We start from the raw sequence: 18,714 nt of genomic DNA on the forward strand, positions 1-18,714 counted from the left end.
GTGAAAACGCCGTCTCTACTAAAATACAAAAAATTAACCGGGCGTAGCGGTGCGCACCTGTCGTCCCAGCTGCTCAGGAGGCTGAGGCAGGAGAATTGCTTGAACCCGGGAGGTGGAGGTTGCAGTGAGCCGAGATCATACCACTGCACTCTAGACTGGGTGACAGAGTGAGACTCCGTCTCAAACGAAAAAAAAAAAAAAAAAAAAAGCCTACCCCACAGTGTTGTATTTAAAGAGTATACTTAAGTAAGAGAATGTAAATAATAAATAAAGTGCTTAGTACTGTGCTGAGAATAGAAAATTTCCCAGTAACTGTCAGAGTAAAGAAAGCAGCAATAGAAAATCCTTAAGAAACCTTCAGATCTGTGTGTGTGTTTCGAGACCATACCTTGGAAAAGAGGGCAAAAATAATGCAGGTCTCTCTTTTCAGTTATTAACATGTATTCTAATAGGATAGATACCTTGAGAGCATAATTAGTCAATTAGAAAGATAATGACAGGCACCTCTACGGATGCTTAAGATGGGGGCAGAAAGAAATGAATGCTAAAGTGGTAATTTGAAGCCTAGGGTCTTAGTGGAAAGATAGCAACAGCCATGGTAAAGCAGTTTGGACAGAGTTACTGTGGATAGCATCTATCAGTTTTGATAAGAGTACATGTTTGCATAATGATTTATGGGTTAAGTGTCTTTAGTTATGTGATCTCATTTGGTGTGTACAATACCATAAGGTGGCTTATTATTCAGATGACACTGGTCACATGGGGACAGGTTCCAAAGGGAGCAAGCAAGGACAGAAAAAACAATTATTTTCAGTAACGGGTAAGAAACAGAAAGATTCTTATGGTCACAAATGGCAAGTGAACAGTAAAGCTGGTTCAAGAAATCCAGATTCTAGTCTAGGGCTCCTTCTCCTGTAGTGTTTATTATTTTGTTTTTACTCAAAATGGAAGTACATAAAGATGCAGAGTAGTTCATAATTAGAGTAGGCAGAAGTGGGGGTGAAGCTAAGAGTCGAAGGCTCCTTAAGCCCACATAAGAGTTATTTTTTGCTAGGTAGTATCTTTCATTGAAAATTCCTTATTTCATTGAAAATTATTTTTTTATTATGAATTTGATTATATTACTTTGACCCATTTTTCAGAAGAATGACCCTGAGCACCCTCCACTGTGGTGTTTGTACTTTACCCTCAGTATTTCATTTCTAGAACATCCTTTTCCCACTTCTTTAAGCCTTGAAAGCCACTCTAGCTTTGTTGGAGTGTGCTTTTGTGATCAGGAGGCTACCTAAAGCCTATTTCAGTCTCTTCAAATAGCCACAGCAGCAGCAGATAGTAACAGGAGTCAGAAGTGTGGTTGCCACTCAAGTCGCCCAAAAAGTTTGCAGTGCAGAAGCCGAAATGGCTTACCAGAGATGTGATCACTTAAAAAGGTTCTGAAAATTCAATTCAGTGAAGTGTGTTTGGGCTCAGTGCATGGGACCTGTGACTTCCTGTAATGTGTACTTAACCCCCTAACTTCTAAGTGGTACCTCCCCCACCTCCCTGGAGGGGAAAAAGATACACACTTGGTTTTGCAGGATTATGGAGATCAAACAAGCGTCTAACAAAGACACTTCCTTCCAGGTACCTCTTTCTTCCCTCTCTTCATAGATTAATCACTTAGTTGCAAGGGACCAGTAAATTAACAGAATGGTGAGCCTTTTCCTTTTCCTACTGCTTTTGCTGGGTGACTAGTGGTATCTGCTGGAACACAGATGAACCATCTCAAGGTTATGAAAATTCCTGACTGGGGCAAATGTGAAAGAGTGTCTTTTTTATTCCCGGGAAATACTCACTAAGACTTCTTCTCCAAGGTGCTTATTTGTAAAGTAAAAAGGTGACCTTAATTTCCAGTGCTATGCAGTGAACACAATTTTTGTGGAAACTAGTCCTAGGATTTGAAATGAAGACTGTATGGTCACTGTTAATCTGTATTGATAAACACACTGAACTTTATTGAGAGTTCTGGTCGTTAACCAATGGAATTGCTAGTATTATAGAAATTTATTAAGGATGGCTTATTGGAGTTGACTTGTAATTTCAGTCATTTCTTTGTAATTACCAGGTAAAATATAATTTGTCTTGAGTTTAATTATTTCTGTAAGTTAAAATAGGGAATTTGTAAAGCATTCCTCAGTTTTATGTTCAGTTATCTAGGAAACATTCACAGGCAGCAAAGAAAGATGTGAGATAATTATTCAGAAATTTTAGTTGCTAGTGGTTGGTTGTGTGTTGAAGGCATATACGAGACAAGCAGTTTTGGAATTTCTTGCAAAGCCAGTATTGCCCTGTAGGTTGACCTTACAGAGAGTCCTTACTGTGTGTTTCAAAGTCTTCTTTGTAAATTAAAATATGAAAACTGTTGTTACTCTGCTGATAGTTCTGATAACTCATGCTAACTAAATAGTCAAGGGAGTGGAGGAATACAGCCGGCATTCCATCATCTGGAAGGAAAGTAGTGAGATGACAGATCCCCTCTGACTCAGCTTTCACCATGGCATGAAAGCATTTTCCCAAGCAATACCCTGGAATGCAAAAAGAAAGAAAAACGTAAAAAAAAAAGGTGGACTGAGATGAAGAAAGCCAATTTATAGCTGTAATAAATAATATTTTGTGTCAAAAAGGAAGAACAAATTGACAAGAACTTGGAGAAATACCAGCTATGGATAAAGGGAAATAAAAATGATGAAAATCCAGATGGTGTAGAACTAAAGATCCAAATGTAAACAGCAGCTGTTTACATTAATTACCTTGTGAATGGAGTCCCTCACTGAGCTGATATGGGTTACATTAGTGTTTTCAGGTTTTGGGTTGAATCACTTAGGTATGCCTACACACTAGGTTTGAGAAAAATCATTTGGTTAGCTGTGCTTTCCTTATACTGACAAGTAAAATAACAATAATTTTATTGTACTCAGTCATATGGAGAGATTTGAAGACTGAAGCATAATTCTGTTACCACTAGTTGGTAAGCAGATGTCCTTGCCTCATGGTCTCTTTGACTAAGTTAGATTGTAAGCTTCTGGAAGGCAGTAGACTGTTCTTCATCTCAGGTTTGGTTCCATATAGTAGGGGCTCAGAAGTCTCTGTTGATGTTATAAATTTGATAAGTGTTCACTGCCGAACCTGCATGTTGGCGGTAAGACCATATAATCCCAGGGCAAGCCTAGAAAAACCTTTTGACTTGTATTGCTTTGCTGTGTCTATCTTCTGCTCAAATTAAACTGTAAACCCCCCAAATGCATAATAAAAGCCCTTGCCTTACTATGTGGCTGACAGTTTCTAATGTGAGTGGAGGTGATAGCTGAGGATGGTGCTGTAGAAAACTTACTTCATAGGCCTAGGAAAGAAAGGATTCTGTTAGATGACTTGATTTTAACTGTATTAAAAGCTTCCTTTCAAGTGGTTTGGAATTGCGTGGAATAGAGTGCTGTACTTGGGTGTCACAGAACCCCAGGTTTGTGGATAGAATTATGATGCCCCAAAAAGACCTCATTTGATATATAATCTTGATTTTGTTTATAGAATTTTCTGTAATGAAGTAATATTTGATTTTTTTCAAGTAGTTTAATATTTGGCCTTTCTTGTTTTTCAATAATGTTTTGAAAGACGTTTTCTTCTTCAAGATTGTTAAAAATTTTTTTTGTGTTTCTTTTCGCTCTTTATTGGTTTTATTTTGTACATTTTTGCTATTAATACACCTGAAACTTCTTTTGGTATAAGGGGGAGAGTGAGGACTCAATTTGATTTTTTTCTTCTAGTGAGTATCCAGTTGTTACAGTAGCATTTAACCAGTAACTCTTACCCTAGGGATTTAAAATGTCACATCCATCTTATACTGAGTTCCTATATATACTTTGTCAGTTTCTGCATTTTCTAGTCTATTCCATTATAGGTTTATTTATTCACACTATTTTTATTATTGAAGCTTTATAATGTTTTAATATCTGATAGGGGATGTTCTCTACCCTTACTCTTCTTCAGAATTGTCTTGTCTGTCTTTGTTTGCTTTTCTAGAAGAACTTTCAAGTCAGCTTGTCTAGTTCCTAAGAGAATTGTCAGGGCTACTTGAGAAACACCTGCCCTCCATGATCAATTCTAAGAGCCCCATCTGTATTATAAATCTGGAGACTGGGTTTTAGACCTTATTCTGACATTAACTGGCTCTGTAATAAAAAGATTAAATTCGTGTTTTACTATTTTGTAGATGTTTGCAGGTGCTTTTAAGAGGGTTATTTTGTACTGACAGTTTTTTTGGTTTCTCTGTTCTCATCACTAGATAGAGCAATTTAAAAAATCCTCAGTTTTAGTCTGGTCAACATGGCGAAACCCTGTCTTTACCAAAAACATAAAAAATTAGCCAGGTGTGGTGGCACACCCCTGTAGTCCTGGCTACTGGGAGGCTGAGGCGGGCGGATCACTGGAGCCTGGGAGGTGGAGGTTGCAGTGAGCCAGGATCGTGCCACTGCACTCCAGCCTGGGTGACAGAGTGAGACCCTGCCTCAAAAAAAAAAAAAAAAAAAAAAAAAAAAAAAAAAAGAAGAATCCTCAGTTTTCTTTTTAAAAAGAATCCTCAGTTTTTTTTGTTTTGTTTTGTTTTTGTTTTAGTATTGCAGAGGGGTCCTCATACTTGGAAAAATTGGAAACAACTGAATTAGAGTTCCCGAAACTCAATTTTTTTTTTTTTTGAAAATTCAGTTCTAAATAAATAAAAGGTGGTGTATCATCAGTCCAATCAAGGATTGAATTTAAATCTTTGTAGCCACTGAAAGGGCTCCTCAGTGGAGGGAAACTACAGAAATGGCTCTTGGCAAGATCATTTGTCTGTTTCTTTTCCTCTATAACCAGTTGGTGTTTTGAAAGGAAGCATATTGTCTGGATTTTCAGAGTTCTCCAAAAACAGGATGGGGGAGTATCATTTTTGAAGTATGTAACATGATTGTATCTTCAGCAGAATTAAGTGCTTTGAAAGCTTAAATTATTTGCGTTGTCATAATTGACTATTATGATTGAAATAAGTGTATATATCTTCTTTGCTTTTTGGGTGTTGTTAGATTGAGAGCTGCTGGACAGAATGATGGGTTCATAGGAGAAGACAATCAAGGGGGTGCTAATTCTCTAAACTCAAACTTGATATTTTGAAGGGCACATCAGATCCGTAGCTTGTATAATTCTGTAACAAACTGGAAAATAATGGAACAAATGAAGAGGAAAAATTGGTCTTCATCTGTTGGTGAATGTCAGTCACTATTAAATTAAAATGAGTTTTTAAAATGAAGAGACCAAAGGTTTCTTTGTCTCTTTTGGAAAGTTACATTGAGGATTCCTTGATTTATGATTGCTATGGGACTTAAAAAGAAAAAAAACAAAAAAATTCAAAACCAAACCCTAAAGAAAAGTTTACCAGCAACTCCATAATCCCATCAAGAATAATATTGTGAGGTAGAGGGCGAGGTTTGGAATTTGTTGACTCTAGTTACGCAAGAGTCAGTCTATTAAATAACTGTAAATAATGCTCTTAAGCAGAAATAAATATGATAATCAGATAAGCTGATAGAAATTGCTGTTCTTCAAATCAGAAAGATGAGAAGGAAGGTTAGGAAAAACAAAAATTTAAGCAGAAAATAACCCTAGAGTGTAAGTTTGAAAAATTCAAAGTGGAAGTCGGTTTATTGAATCCTCAAATGCTGTTTGTATGCTAAATAGAAATAGAGGCAGGATGACTTAATGTGACGTGAGGTTTATGTTTTCACTGTTGAAAAACACACATGAGCAGACCAAATCAGAACCACACAATCCCAATTCCAGATTCCTGGGAGGGAAACCTGGCCCATTTTAGGTGGTGTCTGTCCCCATATCAGTCAGCTGTGGCCAGGAAGTTGGGGGACGAGATTAAACCCTACTTGTGTTTTTACCAAAGTCAAACAGTATCCCCAAATCGGCTTCTGTTTCAGTTATCATCACAGATTACATTTTAGGAACTATGTATATATTTTTCCTCTAGATTCTAATTTGATCTTGTCAACCCTTTTGTAGTTTTAAAGTGCGTAACAGTTTACTTCCACCAGTAAAGTGTCAGAGAGTACCTGTGTCCCTCCCCATCCTGGCCAGTACTGGGATTTTTCATATGTTTAATCTTTGCTCATCTAACAAGTTAAAATGGCATGGCATCGCAGCTCTAATTTGTATTTCTTCTATAACTTATTTATTTATTTTTTAAGACAGAGTCTCACTCTGTCACCCAGGCTGGAGTGCAGTGGCATGATTATGGCTCACTGCAGCCTTGACCTCCTGGGCTCAAGTGATTCTCCCACCTCAGCCTCCCAAGTAGCTGGGGCCACAGGCACACACCACCACACCTGGGTTGTTTTTTGTTTTTTTGTTTTTTTTTGTAGAGATGGGGTTTCAGCATGTTGCCCAGGCTAGTCTCGAACTCTTGGGCTCAAATGATCCTCTTGCCTCAGTCTCTCAAAGTGCTGGGATTATAGGCATGAGCTACTGTGCCTGGTCCTGTATTTCTTTATATTGCATGAGGTTGAGCATTCTTCCATGTCTGCTTTTCCAATACTCAGTAGATGGATAGTTAACTTGGTTCCTTTCTGTTTTTGTTCAACCAAATAGGTGCACTGTAGGGTGTTTTCTGTTTTGTGAGAGTATTAGTTTGGAAGAAGTTTCAGCTTGTTCTATCAGATATGAAGTTTAGCACTAAAAATGGTTCCTCTCAGAACTGAGTAATGTGGAGTGGAGGAGGCAGTGCCTGGAGAGCATTGAAGGAAGAAGTGGCCACTGAACAGGGTGTCATGGTGGGAATTGCTGTGATTGCTAGATATCAGAACTTAACTGCAAATTGAGCCCTGCAGGGATGGACAACCATATGGCTTAGAAAGTGACTTATGTAGGCAAATGGTAAAGTCTTACTGAGGCTTAGTGATGGCAGCCTGATGTGGCATCGTCAATAGATGCATTTGTATGAGGGGTCTTGCTGTTTTGGCTTTAGTTGAATGTTAAGAATAAATTAGGTACCGTGATAATACTTTTAGAATGATTTTTGACTGTATCTAGTATTTAAAGCTTTTCTTTAGTTATTTCTCCAAAGCACAACAGAGTCTGGCAGATATATATATGTGCACTTAAAACACAATGAAAGATAATGCAGTTAGTGTAGGTTGGGGTGTAGGATACCTTCTGCCTCTGAGGGAATGTTAGACCTCATACTTTGGATTGTTTTGAACAGAGGTAAACATGTTCACACATGTTCAGTGAGCTGTGCCGTCCTGATTCTTGTGTTAGTTTCTTGAATGGCCATCCCCCATTGCTGGACTTAGGTCAGGGCAGATGAAGGTTCACCCCATGAGCTCAGTGTACAGGAGGGAATGGAAAACACGAACATGCTTTTGCTTTTCTATGTGTAACTTCCCCTTCCCCTTTGAAACCAATTCTTTTGGAAAGCTGCAACTGAAGACCCATATCTGAATAGCATTCTAACAGTATTTCTCATTAATATGCTTTGTCAGTCCTCAGTTTGTAAGACATTGTCAGAATGTTCTTGGTTTGAAGCCTGGATGCTTTGATTTCCCATCGCGTTAATTTCCATCCTGTTAATTTTTTATTCGTGACCCTCTGCTGAGAAGCCCCCTCCAATACCTGTTAAATCACAGAGAAAAAAGTAAAATTTGTGGTATTTTTAGTTATTTCTGTACTAATAAGATTGCCACCTCTTACTCCCTGTAAAAATGTAGCATGGTATTTACTTTAACTCCAGTACTAGTTTTGAATTTTGACCTTTTTTTATTTGAGAGAAAAGAAACCCGAAAGAAGATGGAAAATAGATTATTCAGTTTAAATTTCTTTTTCTCTTTAAATGTCTTTCCTCCTACAGATGTCACCTTTAAATGTGAGTCTTAAGCCGGAAGTATGCCCTATAAATCTACTCACAAAAGTAATCTGGATGGGATTTAAGCACAGGCAGATCTCGATGAGATTGTTAGGTGAGATCACCAAGGGAGGGCACACAGAGAAAGGGTCCAAATCAGTATGTCAAAAGTCTGCTAAACTAATATTTCTCTGGGTTCTTCTATGTAAAATGTGGGAATGAAATGCCACATACACTTTTTGTCCTGTCACCAGTGAGTTACTGCACACCTACTGTGTTCCATGCACTGATCTGGGCACTGGGACAGTGAGTTACTGCACACCTACTGTGTTCCATGCACTGATCTGGGCACTGGGACGGTGAGTTACTGCACACCTACTGTGTTCCATGCACTGATCTGGGCACTGGGACGGTGAGTTACTGCACACCTACTGTGTTCCATGCACTGATCTGGGCACTGGGACGGTGAGTTACTGCACACCTACTGTGTTCCATGCACTGATCTGGGCACTGGGACGGTGAGTTACTGCACACCTACTGTGTTCCATGCACTCATCTGGGCACTGGGACACATCAGTGAACAAAACCTCAAAAAAATTCCTGCCCTCACAAAGCTGGCATTCTAATGGGAGAATTAGGCAGTAAAGGAGACAAATTAATAAATTATTCACACGTAGCACATTAGAAGATAATAGATAGTAATGGAGAGAACGAAATCATTTAAAAGGGGTAAGGAAGTTCAGGACTTGCAGTTTTCATTGGGGTGAGGCAGAGGTAATATTTGGGCAGAGATTTGAAGGAGGTGTGAGGGACTGAGCCATGGAAGTGTGGGTGGGTGGGGAGGAACATTCCAGGAGAGATGGTAGCAGGTGCACAGGTGTTGGTGGGCTACTCTCTAGCGTGTGTGTTCAGGGAGAAGACCCGCAGTAGAGTGAGGGAGGGAGAGGGAGGGAGTAACTCTCTAGCGTGTGTGTTCAGGGAGAAGACCCGCAGTAGAGTGAGGGAGGGAGAGGGAGAGAGTAAGAGATGAGGACAGAGTGGTTAGGGGAGGGAAGGAAGCAGGTCCTGTGACTCTCAGGTCATTGTAAAGGTTTTAGATTTTCATCACACCATGAGTGCTGAATGGCCGGCCACCAGAGGGTTTGAAATGGAAGAGAGATGTGATCCAACTTCTTTGACAGAAATTCTCTAGCTTCTTAGGAGAACAGTCTGTCGGGGGACAGAGAGTAAAGTAGAGACCAGCCGGGAGGCTTGGGTAAGGATGGAAGCAGTTGAGGCGGGGGAAGCGGTAGGATTTTGATGTATTTAGAAGGTGGAACCACTAGTAGGATTTGCTGGTGGATCTGACAGTGAGGGAGGGAAATTAAGGACGCCCAGGATTTTTGACTCGAGCAGCTGAGATATATGGGGTTGCCATGAACTGCGAGGGGGAGACCATGAGCTCCAGATTGCTGGGGGACGTCAGGAGTTCAGTTTTGGGCATGCTGAATTTCATATTAGGGTTGTGTGTTAGACATCCACATGAAGATACTGAGTTAGCTGTTGGGTATCACGGAAAGTGGTCTGGCCTGGAGCTGGGAATTTGGGAGCTGTCAGGATATATGTGGCATTTAAAACTGTGAGATCAGGAAAGGAGGGAGTGGGGATAGAGAAGAGAAAAGGTCTGAGGACTGAGTTGTAGGTGCTTGAGGTTGGAGATGCAGGCACTGGTGACTATTACTTGGTCACCCCTTAAGGTACTTGCGTCCCTGCTGGGCTCAGTGTGGTGTGTTAACCCCATGCACTCAGCTGTTGCTTCAGAATGAATGTCTGGCTCTGGAGAAGACACTAGGTAGTCATTCAAAAGGACCTCAAAGGAGCAGGCGAATTTTTTTTTTTTTTTTTTTTTTTTTTTTTTTTTTGCTTTCTACCGCAGTGACTCTAGATTATTTTGGGCTTTGCTTGATTTCTGGACCAATAAGCTTTCCTGAACCACAGTTATAATGAAGTTCATGATATCGCCAACCTCTACAGAGTGATTTATTTAACTGACTAATCTCTAATAATAAAATATTTCACCCTGACAGCTGACTTTTTAAGAAGCCTATGATTAATGTTAGTTTGAGTAATACTGAATTTTCAGGAAAGATTCTAAACTATTGGAAATATTTTTGTGTTTTTTTGAGGGAGTGAATCTCAGTTTTACTCATGAACTTTATGGTAATTTTACCTTACAGTGTGTCTTAGCTCAGGCTGCATAACAAAATACCACAGCCTGTCTAGCTTAAACAACAGAGATTTTCTCACAGTTCTGGAGGCTCTGAAGTCCAAGAACACAGTTCCAGCAGGGTTCACTTCCCGGTGAGGGCCATCTTTCCGGTTTACCTGCAAGTTCTTCGTCCTCAGACGGCCTTGCTTCTGAGTGGGTGCAGAGTGTGAGTTTGGTGTCTCTTATTCTAAGGCCATAGATCCCATAGGATCTGGGTCCCACCCTGTAACCTCATGTAACCTTAATTACCTCTATAGGCCCTGTCTCCAAATGCATCACGTCAGGGATGGGAGCTTCCACATGATTTTGGTGGATTATACACAATTCGGTGTACAATACAATGTTTTCTCAATTTCTCTACCTCTAATAGGAAGACATTCTTATCAGTGTCTTGTCAGTTGTCTGTGCAGGGTAAGTTTTTCAGGATAAATGTCATTGAGCTGTGTGTGCATGTGCCTGTCTCTGTGTGTTAAGCATACATGGGTTATTTTCTAAGGACATTTCTGTAATGTTACACAACTTGTGGCAATATTTACAGTGATTTTCTTCAGTTTAGACTTTGCACAAATGTTTAAGCAGTCTAATATTTTTATTTTAGGAATTGGTTTTTGAGTTTCTGTAGCATTTGAGTACTGTTTCTAGGGGATGTTACGATTTTAAGGGAGTCCCTGACATGCAATATTGGTTCAGTGAATGGGTGAATGAATTTAGGTGAATGTGGGTGGGGAGTGGGGGCATTGTACTGTAATGAAAGTGGAAATATAAAAAATATCATCTTAGCTTGTTTATGGAAGGGTCGTTTATCTTGCAAAACTTTCTACCTTAAGCATTACTGAGGAATTCATTTTGGTCCAAACGGACTTGGCAGAAGCATGGGCTTCCCTCAGCTTACTGCTTGCCAGTGCCTCCTGAGTTTTTTGGTTTGAGGGTGAGAAAGATGAAAGGTTGTAAAAGTTCTGTCTTGTGAATATGCTGAAGATTGAATCATAAAGTACCCAAACACTTTATAATTTCACCTTTATTTTTCTAGGCCATTTACCAAGCCACCTGAAATTTGCTTTGTTTTAAATTATTATTATTATTGTTTACTGTTAATCTTGTGCTTTATGTCTTTAAATTTAACTTCAGGCATTTTTATATAACTGATAATATTTTATTATGTCACTGTTTTGTGTGTCTTAGCATTTATTTCATGTCATATTTTCTTGCAGATTTATTTATTTGCTCTTTTTAAGTCACATTCCAGTGGAATCCAGCGTCCATAAAAAGGAATTGTCTACCTTTTACTGCATTTTATATTCAGCACTTAGGTACTAGCATATAGTAGGTATTCAATAAATATTCTTGCATAAATAAATCCTATAGACACTACTTTGTATGCTTTTCCATTTAGTGTCATGTCAGAAAAATGTTATCACATAATTAAGTCTTCTAAAATACTGCATAGGTCATTGCATAATAATTTCTAGATCTAACATAGTTTGCTTTAAATCAGTTCCTTCATTTGGCTGATTTAGTTGCTTCTGTGTTTTATTACATAAATAACACTGAAGGGAACATCATTGTGTACAAATCTTTGTCCACATTTGTGTTCATTCCTTTATTCATATATTACTGTATTACTAGAAGAAGAATTAGTTACATTGATTTAAGTAATTGAAGGCTCTTAACATATAATGACAACAAAAGTATTCCAATTTATACTTTTTAAAGTATAAATTTTCGAAGGGCCTTTTTCTCCTGGAATTTGATTCTTAATGCTGTTTTCTTCTCATTTTGTATTTACTCCCCTTGGCAATTCCATCAAATGCTCTTCTAGTCCTTCAGTTCCAGCGAGGGCTAATTTATGGCCTCTGCTCCAGGCTGTATCTCTGCATTTGTTAGATATCTGGAGGTTCCCCCTGTACCTCAAGATCACCATCTCCAAAAGTGTAATTATTATTTTTTCCATCAAAACCTGCTCCTTACTGTTCTATTCCCTTTTGAGACAAATGAAGGTAAAATCTTTTCAGCACTCAAGTTGGAATTGTGGGAGTGATCGTCAGCTCCTCCCTTTCCTCTTGATCCTCAGCTAGCTTGTATATGCCCTTTGACTCCTGTGCTCCTGGCTGCTGCCTTGGCCTAAGCTTACTACCATCTCCTTTCTGGACTGTTGTATTACTGCCCAGTTCTAGCTCCTATATCGCTTTCCCCGAGTACATCATTCATACTGCCAAAGTTACCTCCCTGGACTTCTATTCCTTTCCTAATAAAGGAATAGAAGTTCCTTCCAACTCTCCCGGTTACTTGTAGATCCTCCTTATTTGACAGGGGCTTTTTGGGCTCTGCCTGTCCATCCCCAGTCTGTCTTCTGTCATTTCCTGGGGATTTTTCTTCCTCCTCCTCCTCGGGTCTCTTGAGCTCTTGGAGCTCCACATGTATGTCTTCCTCGTTGACTCCTCTGTGGCTGCTCTCTCTCCGGCAGACTCTTTGCCTAGAATACTGTCCCTCACTTGTTCATTTAACATTCATCTTCAGATTCAGCTCTGGGAAGTCTTTCTTTACCTACCATTTCCCAACAACAACTTCCTTTTCTGTATAACCACCAGCAGTGTATAAGTACCTTGATAACATAGTCTTCAATGTCATTTGTTGCTAATATTTATGTGTAGGTTTGTATAATAGATAGTATGAGTGTTATTTGTCTTTGATCCCATGGCACTTACCATAAAGACTTGCAGAAAAGATATTTAACAAATGTTAGTTGAACAAAGGAATATCTCAGGAGGAACACACTTAATGTCTTTGGTGTTCTTTCTTCCTGTTTCTGTCTGATACTGTTTGCATTCAGTCTGAAGAACTTCAGCATCTTTTTAAATGTGGATCTGCTCAGCTTTGGCTTATCAGAAAATGTCTTTACTTTGTCTTCCTTTTTAAATATTAAACCTTTTATTTTTATATAGTAATAATCTCAGAGAACATGGCATAAAAAAATTCACAGTCCCATGTACCCTTGCCCAGCTTCCCCAAAGGTGACATCTTTTATAGCTTGTAGTATAATACAGAAACCAAGAAATTGGTACTGGTACGTACCAATGACCTTATTCACTGTTCACTATATTTTAAACTGCAGGTGTGTGTGTGCGAGTGGGTAAAGTTCTCTGCAGTTTTATCATATGTGTAGATTCTTATAACCACTGCTACCATCAAGATACAGTACTGTTCCATCACCACAAAATCTCCCTTGTGCAATTTCTTTGTACTCTCAGCCATCCTGTTCCTTGTCCCTGGCCCCTGTTCTTCATCTCTATTAGTTGTGTCATTTTCAGAATGTTATATACATGAAATCATACCATGTTTAACCTTCTGCGATGTACTTTTTTCACTAAGCAAAATGTCCTTGAGGTCTGTCCAGGTTGTTTTATGTATCAATTGTTCATTCCTTTGTATTGCTGAGCAGTTTACAGTTGTATGGATATACCGGAGTTGGTTCAACAATCCACACAAACAACATTTGCACTGTTTGTACTATTTTGCTATTATGAGTAAAGCTGCTATGAACATTTGTGTACAGGTTTTGTATGAATATATTTTCTCTGGGATGAATACCCATGAATGTGATTATTGGCAAGTTAATCTTTAGTTTCGTAAGAACCTGCCAAACTATTTTCCAGAGTAGCTGTACTATTTTACATTTTCACCAGCAGTGTATAAGTGATCCATTTTCTTTGCATCCTCACCAGACTTCGGTATTATCACTGTTTATTTTAACTGTTCTAACCTGAATGTAATGATACGTCATTGTGGTTTTAATTTGCATTCCTCTAATGCCTAATAATGTTGACCCATCTTTTCATCTGCTTATTTGCCATCTGTGTATCCTCTTTGGTGAAATATTTATTTATTTTTCACTCATTTCATAATTGGATTGTTTCCTTTTTTTTTTTTAAGCTAGTTTTGAGAGTTCTTTCTTTAGTTTTTTTTTATTAGACAGTCTTGTGTGACAGTCATTTTCCCCACACCTCAGCATTCTAAACATGTTAGTTCATCATATTCTGACTTTAAATATTTTTGATAAAATTTAGCCTTCTTAAATGTTGCCCTTATTGCTGTTTTCTATAAGTCATATGTCTCGTTTTCCTCTGGTTGCTTTGAGTATTTCCTCTTTGTCTTTGGTTTTTAGCACTTTGGCTATGATGTGCCTAGGTGTGATTTTTCTTTGTATTTATTATCTTTGGATTTAATGAGCTTCTTCGATCTGTGGGTTGATGACCTTCATTACATTTGGGAAATTATCAGATTATTATTTTCTTAAGATATTTCTTTTATCCGGTTCTCTCCTTGTCTTCTGGGACTCCGGTATATTCAAGCCATTTATTATTTCTCAGCCCTTGGGCAGTTTTCTTGTTTTCCATTTTTCTCTCTCTGCAACTCATAGAACCACCTTCTGCTATGTCCAGTTTTCTGTTAAGCTCATCGAATGAGTTCTTTCTTTCTGAAATTGTAATTTCCATTTCTGGCTTTTCTGTTTACCTATTTAGTTATTTTACTCTGATGAAATCCTTCACCTGCTCGTCTTCCTCACTAAGTCTTTTAGTACATTTATTCATGGTTATGTCTACTGGTTGCAACATCAGGATCATAGATGGATGTACCCCCTGCTGACTTTTTGAAAATGGACCATGTTTGTCTCCTCCTTGTGTCCCATTGTTTCTATTTATTATTATTATCTTTTTTTTTTTGAGACATCTCACTTTGTCACCCAGGCTGGAGTGCAGTGGCGCGATCTCATCCCACTGCAACCTCTGCCTCCTGGCTTTAAGCCATTCTCGTGCCTCAGCCTCCTGAGTAGTTGGAATTATAGGTGCGTGCCAGCACGCCCGGCTAATGTTTTGTATTTTTAGTAGAGATGGGGCTTCGCCATGTTGGCCAGGCTAATCTCGAACTCCTGGCTTCAAGTGATCCGCCCGCCTGGGCCTCCCAAAGTGCTGGGATTACAGGCATGAGCCACCACGCCTGGCCCCATGATTTTTTTATTGTGTGCTGGACATTATGAACAATATAGACTGAGGAATATCTGTCTCGGCAAAGGGCTTGCTCTTCCTTTTGTCACACTATTAATGTGGGGGACTGACTGGATCTGGGCTTCGAAGTAGCATTAGAGTCAATTTACCGTTGGATTCACATAGTTTGAGAGTGGGATCACAAATTTGTTTTTGGCAGTTTTCACTCCGAACCCCAGTAAGATCTTGGAGATCTCTTTATGCCTCAGAGCCAAGCTGCCAACTTGTTGAACGGTGGGAGATTTCTCTTTGTTTTATAGCTTGGCTGCTAGCCTTTCTGGACACTGGAGAGTTAGTTATACTCTCCATGGCTTTCGGCTCCTCAGAAGGTATCTCTTTGCCCTGCTGTTTTTTATTTTATTTATTATTATTTATATTTTGAGACAGAGTCTCACTCTGTCACCCGGACTGGAGTGCACTGGCACGATCTTGGCTCACTGCATCCTCCGTCTGCAGGGTTCAAACGATTCTCCTGCCTCAGCCTTGTGAGTAGCTGGGATTACAGGTGCATGCCACCATGCCTGGCTAATTTTTGTATTTTTAGTAGAGATGGGACTTCTCCATGTTGGTCTTGAACTCCTGACCTTGGGTGATCACCCGTCTCGATCTCCCAAAGTGCTGGGATTATAGGCGTGCGCTGCCGTGCCTGGCCTACCCTGCTCTTGTTTTCTTTTCTTTTTTTTTGAGACGGAGTCTTGCTCTGTCATCCAGGCTGGAGCGCAGTGGCTGATCTTGACTCACAGCAACCTCTGCCTCCCGGGTTCAAGCAATTCTCCTGCCTCAGCCTCTGGTGAAGCTGGGATTACAGGCGTCCGCCACCACCCCCGGCTAATTTATTGTAGTTTTAGTAGGGACAGTAAAAGCTGATTTCTGTCCCCTTAGTTGCCTTCCTCCTGGTGTCAGGCTGCTACGCTGCATCTAGGGACTTCACAAGTGCCTGACATAGGGGCTGTCTCAGCTCTCCTGCCCTAGCGCCTTGTGCACCACCCATGTGTATTTGATTAAGGCCTACAGGAAAGAGTTGGCAAGTGGATGCAGATTTGCTGTGTTTTGGGGCTCCTGGAGATTCTGATCTTCATTTCAGCTCACGTGGAGACATTAAAAGTTTGTTAACAGTTCAGCTGGTATCTTCTTACCCCTATCTGTTGGCAGATTCTTTGTCTTTCCACCACTTTGCCACAGATGAAAACAGCTGTGGATTACTACTTTGCCTGCAAAGGCATTCTTAATATCTGGTATTTACTTCCTGTAGGTTTCTTTGTGTTCTCTCCACACTTTGTAAATCCTGGGGCAAATTGTCACTGTGTAATGTTATAGAATGGAGGTTACAGTCATCCCATGGGATTTGATTCATTGAGACAGTGGATAAAATATTTCCAAAAGGCATCATTTCTAAGTGGACTGGGGAGTTCAAACCTTGGCTTTGCCACTTAGAGCTTTGCAGTAGTGTTAAATTACTCTCTGAAAGTATTCCTTTGTTAATTGGAGGTTGTAACACCCACCTCTATCATCCTCTTTGGGCTCCGAAGATTAAATGATGCAGAAGTATACAGTAAACTTTCCAGGGCTTGAATGGTTTGTCTGGGATTACTGTAGGAAAGATTTTGAGATTTACCTTTAATGGTAGAGTGGGCAGTAAGGTGAGTGGGATGGATACATGATGTCTTTACATTTCCTGAGTTGTCTTTACAGCAAGATTATATTTCATTTCAAATAAAAGAAGGGAAGGCTAGTGGTTAAAAGCATTGTCTCTGAAAACAGGTTTTCTAGGTTTGACTCTCAACTCTGTTATGTACTGTGTGACCTGGGGCAAGCCACTTCACTTCTCTGTTTCTTAGTTCCCTTGTTTGTAAAATGGGGATATTAATAGTTCCTACTTGCTAGGGTTGCTGTGAGGACCAAGTGAGAAGCTAAGAACATAAAGCAGAGCTCTGGCTCAGCATGGCAGGCTCAGTAGCAGTGAAGTACATTGCTTGTCATTTTTTCCTTTCTAGATGCTCTCATGTCAGGGCAGAGACAATCCTCGTTAGCTTTTCATCCCAGCAGAGAATTCAGATACAAATCCTGAGTAAAAAGGTGTATTTGGTAAGATGTTTCACAATGCTCCTGGGAGCTGGGGTGTCTGTCCGTTCTGCTGTTGGTTGGTTAGTATTGGAGGCCAGATGTTTTAGCTCCTCTTTCATGACTTAATCTCCTTGTGCTGGATTCATCTCCAAAAGACGAACGGGAGCATCCGCTCTGCATTACTTATTGCCTCCAAGAAGAAACACTGTCGCAGCACTGTAGAATGTTAATGTCTGTACCCTACACATCCTCTCTCCACCTCTCCACTTGTATCTTTCCTCCTTTCCTTAATAGTTGTAGGAATGTGGTATATAGTGGGGATGATTGCTTTCTTTGTGGCAGGGTAGAGATGATTAGCAATTTGGTTCTCTTAGGTTGAAAATGCTTAGTTTTATAGGTTATATAGTAGATAGAGCCATGCTGTGTTGAAATCTCATGGTTTTGTGGGTTTATATAATGTATTTTCAACACTTTTAGGTGCAATAATATTCACTTGCTTTCAGATGTATTTTAAAAATTACTGATTACTTTTGTATTAAGATTTGAGGTCATTAATTTTAAGCAGATTGATAAAAATGGTACTTAATCTCTGTGTATTTGGTATGTGAATTACGTAGCATTTATTTTAGGAGATTTCCATGGAATTCCATTTATCTCAGCAGTTTTGAGGGGAGAAGATAATACTGTAGATGTAATTTGCTGGAGTACTTTAATTTTAATTCTGTTGACTGTTGCTGTGTATAGGTTTATTACCACTTTAATTTCTTCAGTTTACTTTGTATGTGGAGTTGTATAGTCACTGAATCATTATTCCTGTGCTCAAAGGTTCTACAAAGATGAGGCCTTCCTTACATCTCTTCTAGACTTTGAAAGAAGCGTCCTGTCACTGGAATATGGATGATAGTGGATGATGGAGAGAATAGGGCCAGAATCTGGATCTTGGTACCCTCCTACCTTCAGGGTTGACAGATTCAGCTGGCATTTTATGCAGAATTCAAGTTATTAACAGAAAACTCTACAAAATCTAATGAAACTTTAGTTAAATAAACATGAGGATTTCAAATATCAGAATATCTACTGTTTGGAATATCTACATTCCTGTACCCTTTCAGTGAGTACATTGGCCATTATTATCTTTGTTTGTAGAAAACAAAGAGGTGCTGGTTCAGGGATATTTGATACATTGGCCACTGACCTCAAGCATGAATTTTGTCATTTGGAGACGGATCAGTGCTGCCACCATTACCTCAAAGAGTGAGGATGTGGCCTGTCATCTGCATACACAAATGCAAAGATATCCACACTTCCTTTTTGCCAAGAGTGGGCTGAGTAAAGCTGCCAGATTGTGATGGGTGTGCTTGTCTGCCCACAGGGAGCATGTTTTGCTTTTAGTTGTCTAGAAATAATAACTACCATTTATTAAATGCCTCTGCTACCTTGCTATGTTC

At 39.5% G+C, this 18,714-nt stretch overlaps 1 protein-coding gene across 6 annotated transcripts in view; it reads left to right on the forward strand.

The window, feature by feature from the left end:
* Positions 1-18,714, forward strand: part of WASF3 (WASP family member 3) — a 133,008-nt gene that overhangs the window by 28,031 nt on the left and 86,263 nt on the right. The window lies entirely within an intron of this gene.

This window comes from Macaca thibetana, chromosome 17 (assembly GCF_024542745.1).
Source record: "Macaca thibetana thibetana isolate TM-01 chromosome 17, ASM2454274v1, whole genome shotgun sequence".
Taxonomy (NCBI): domain Eukaryota; kingdom Metazoa; phylum Chordata; class Mammalia; order Primates; family Cercopithecidae; genus Macaca; species Macaca thibetana.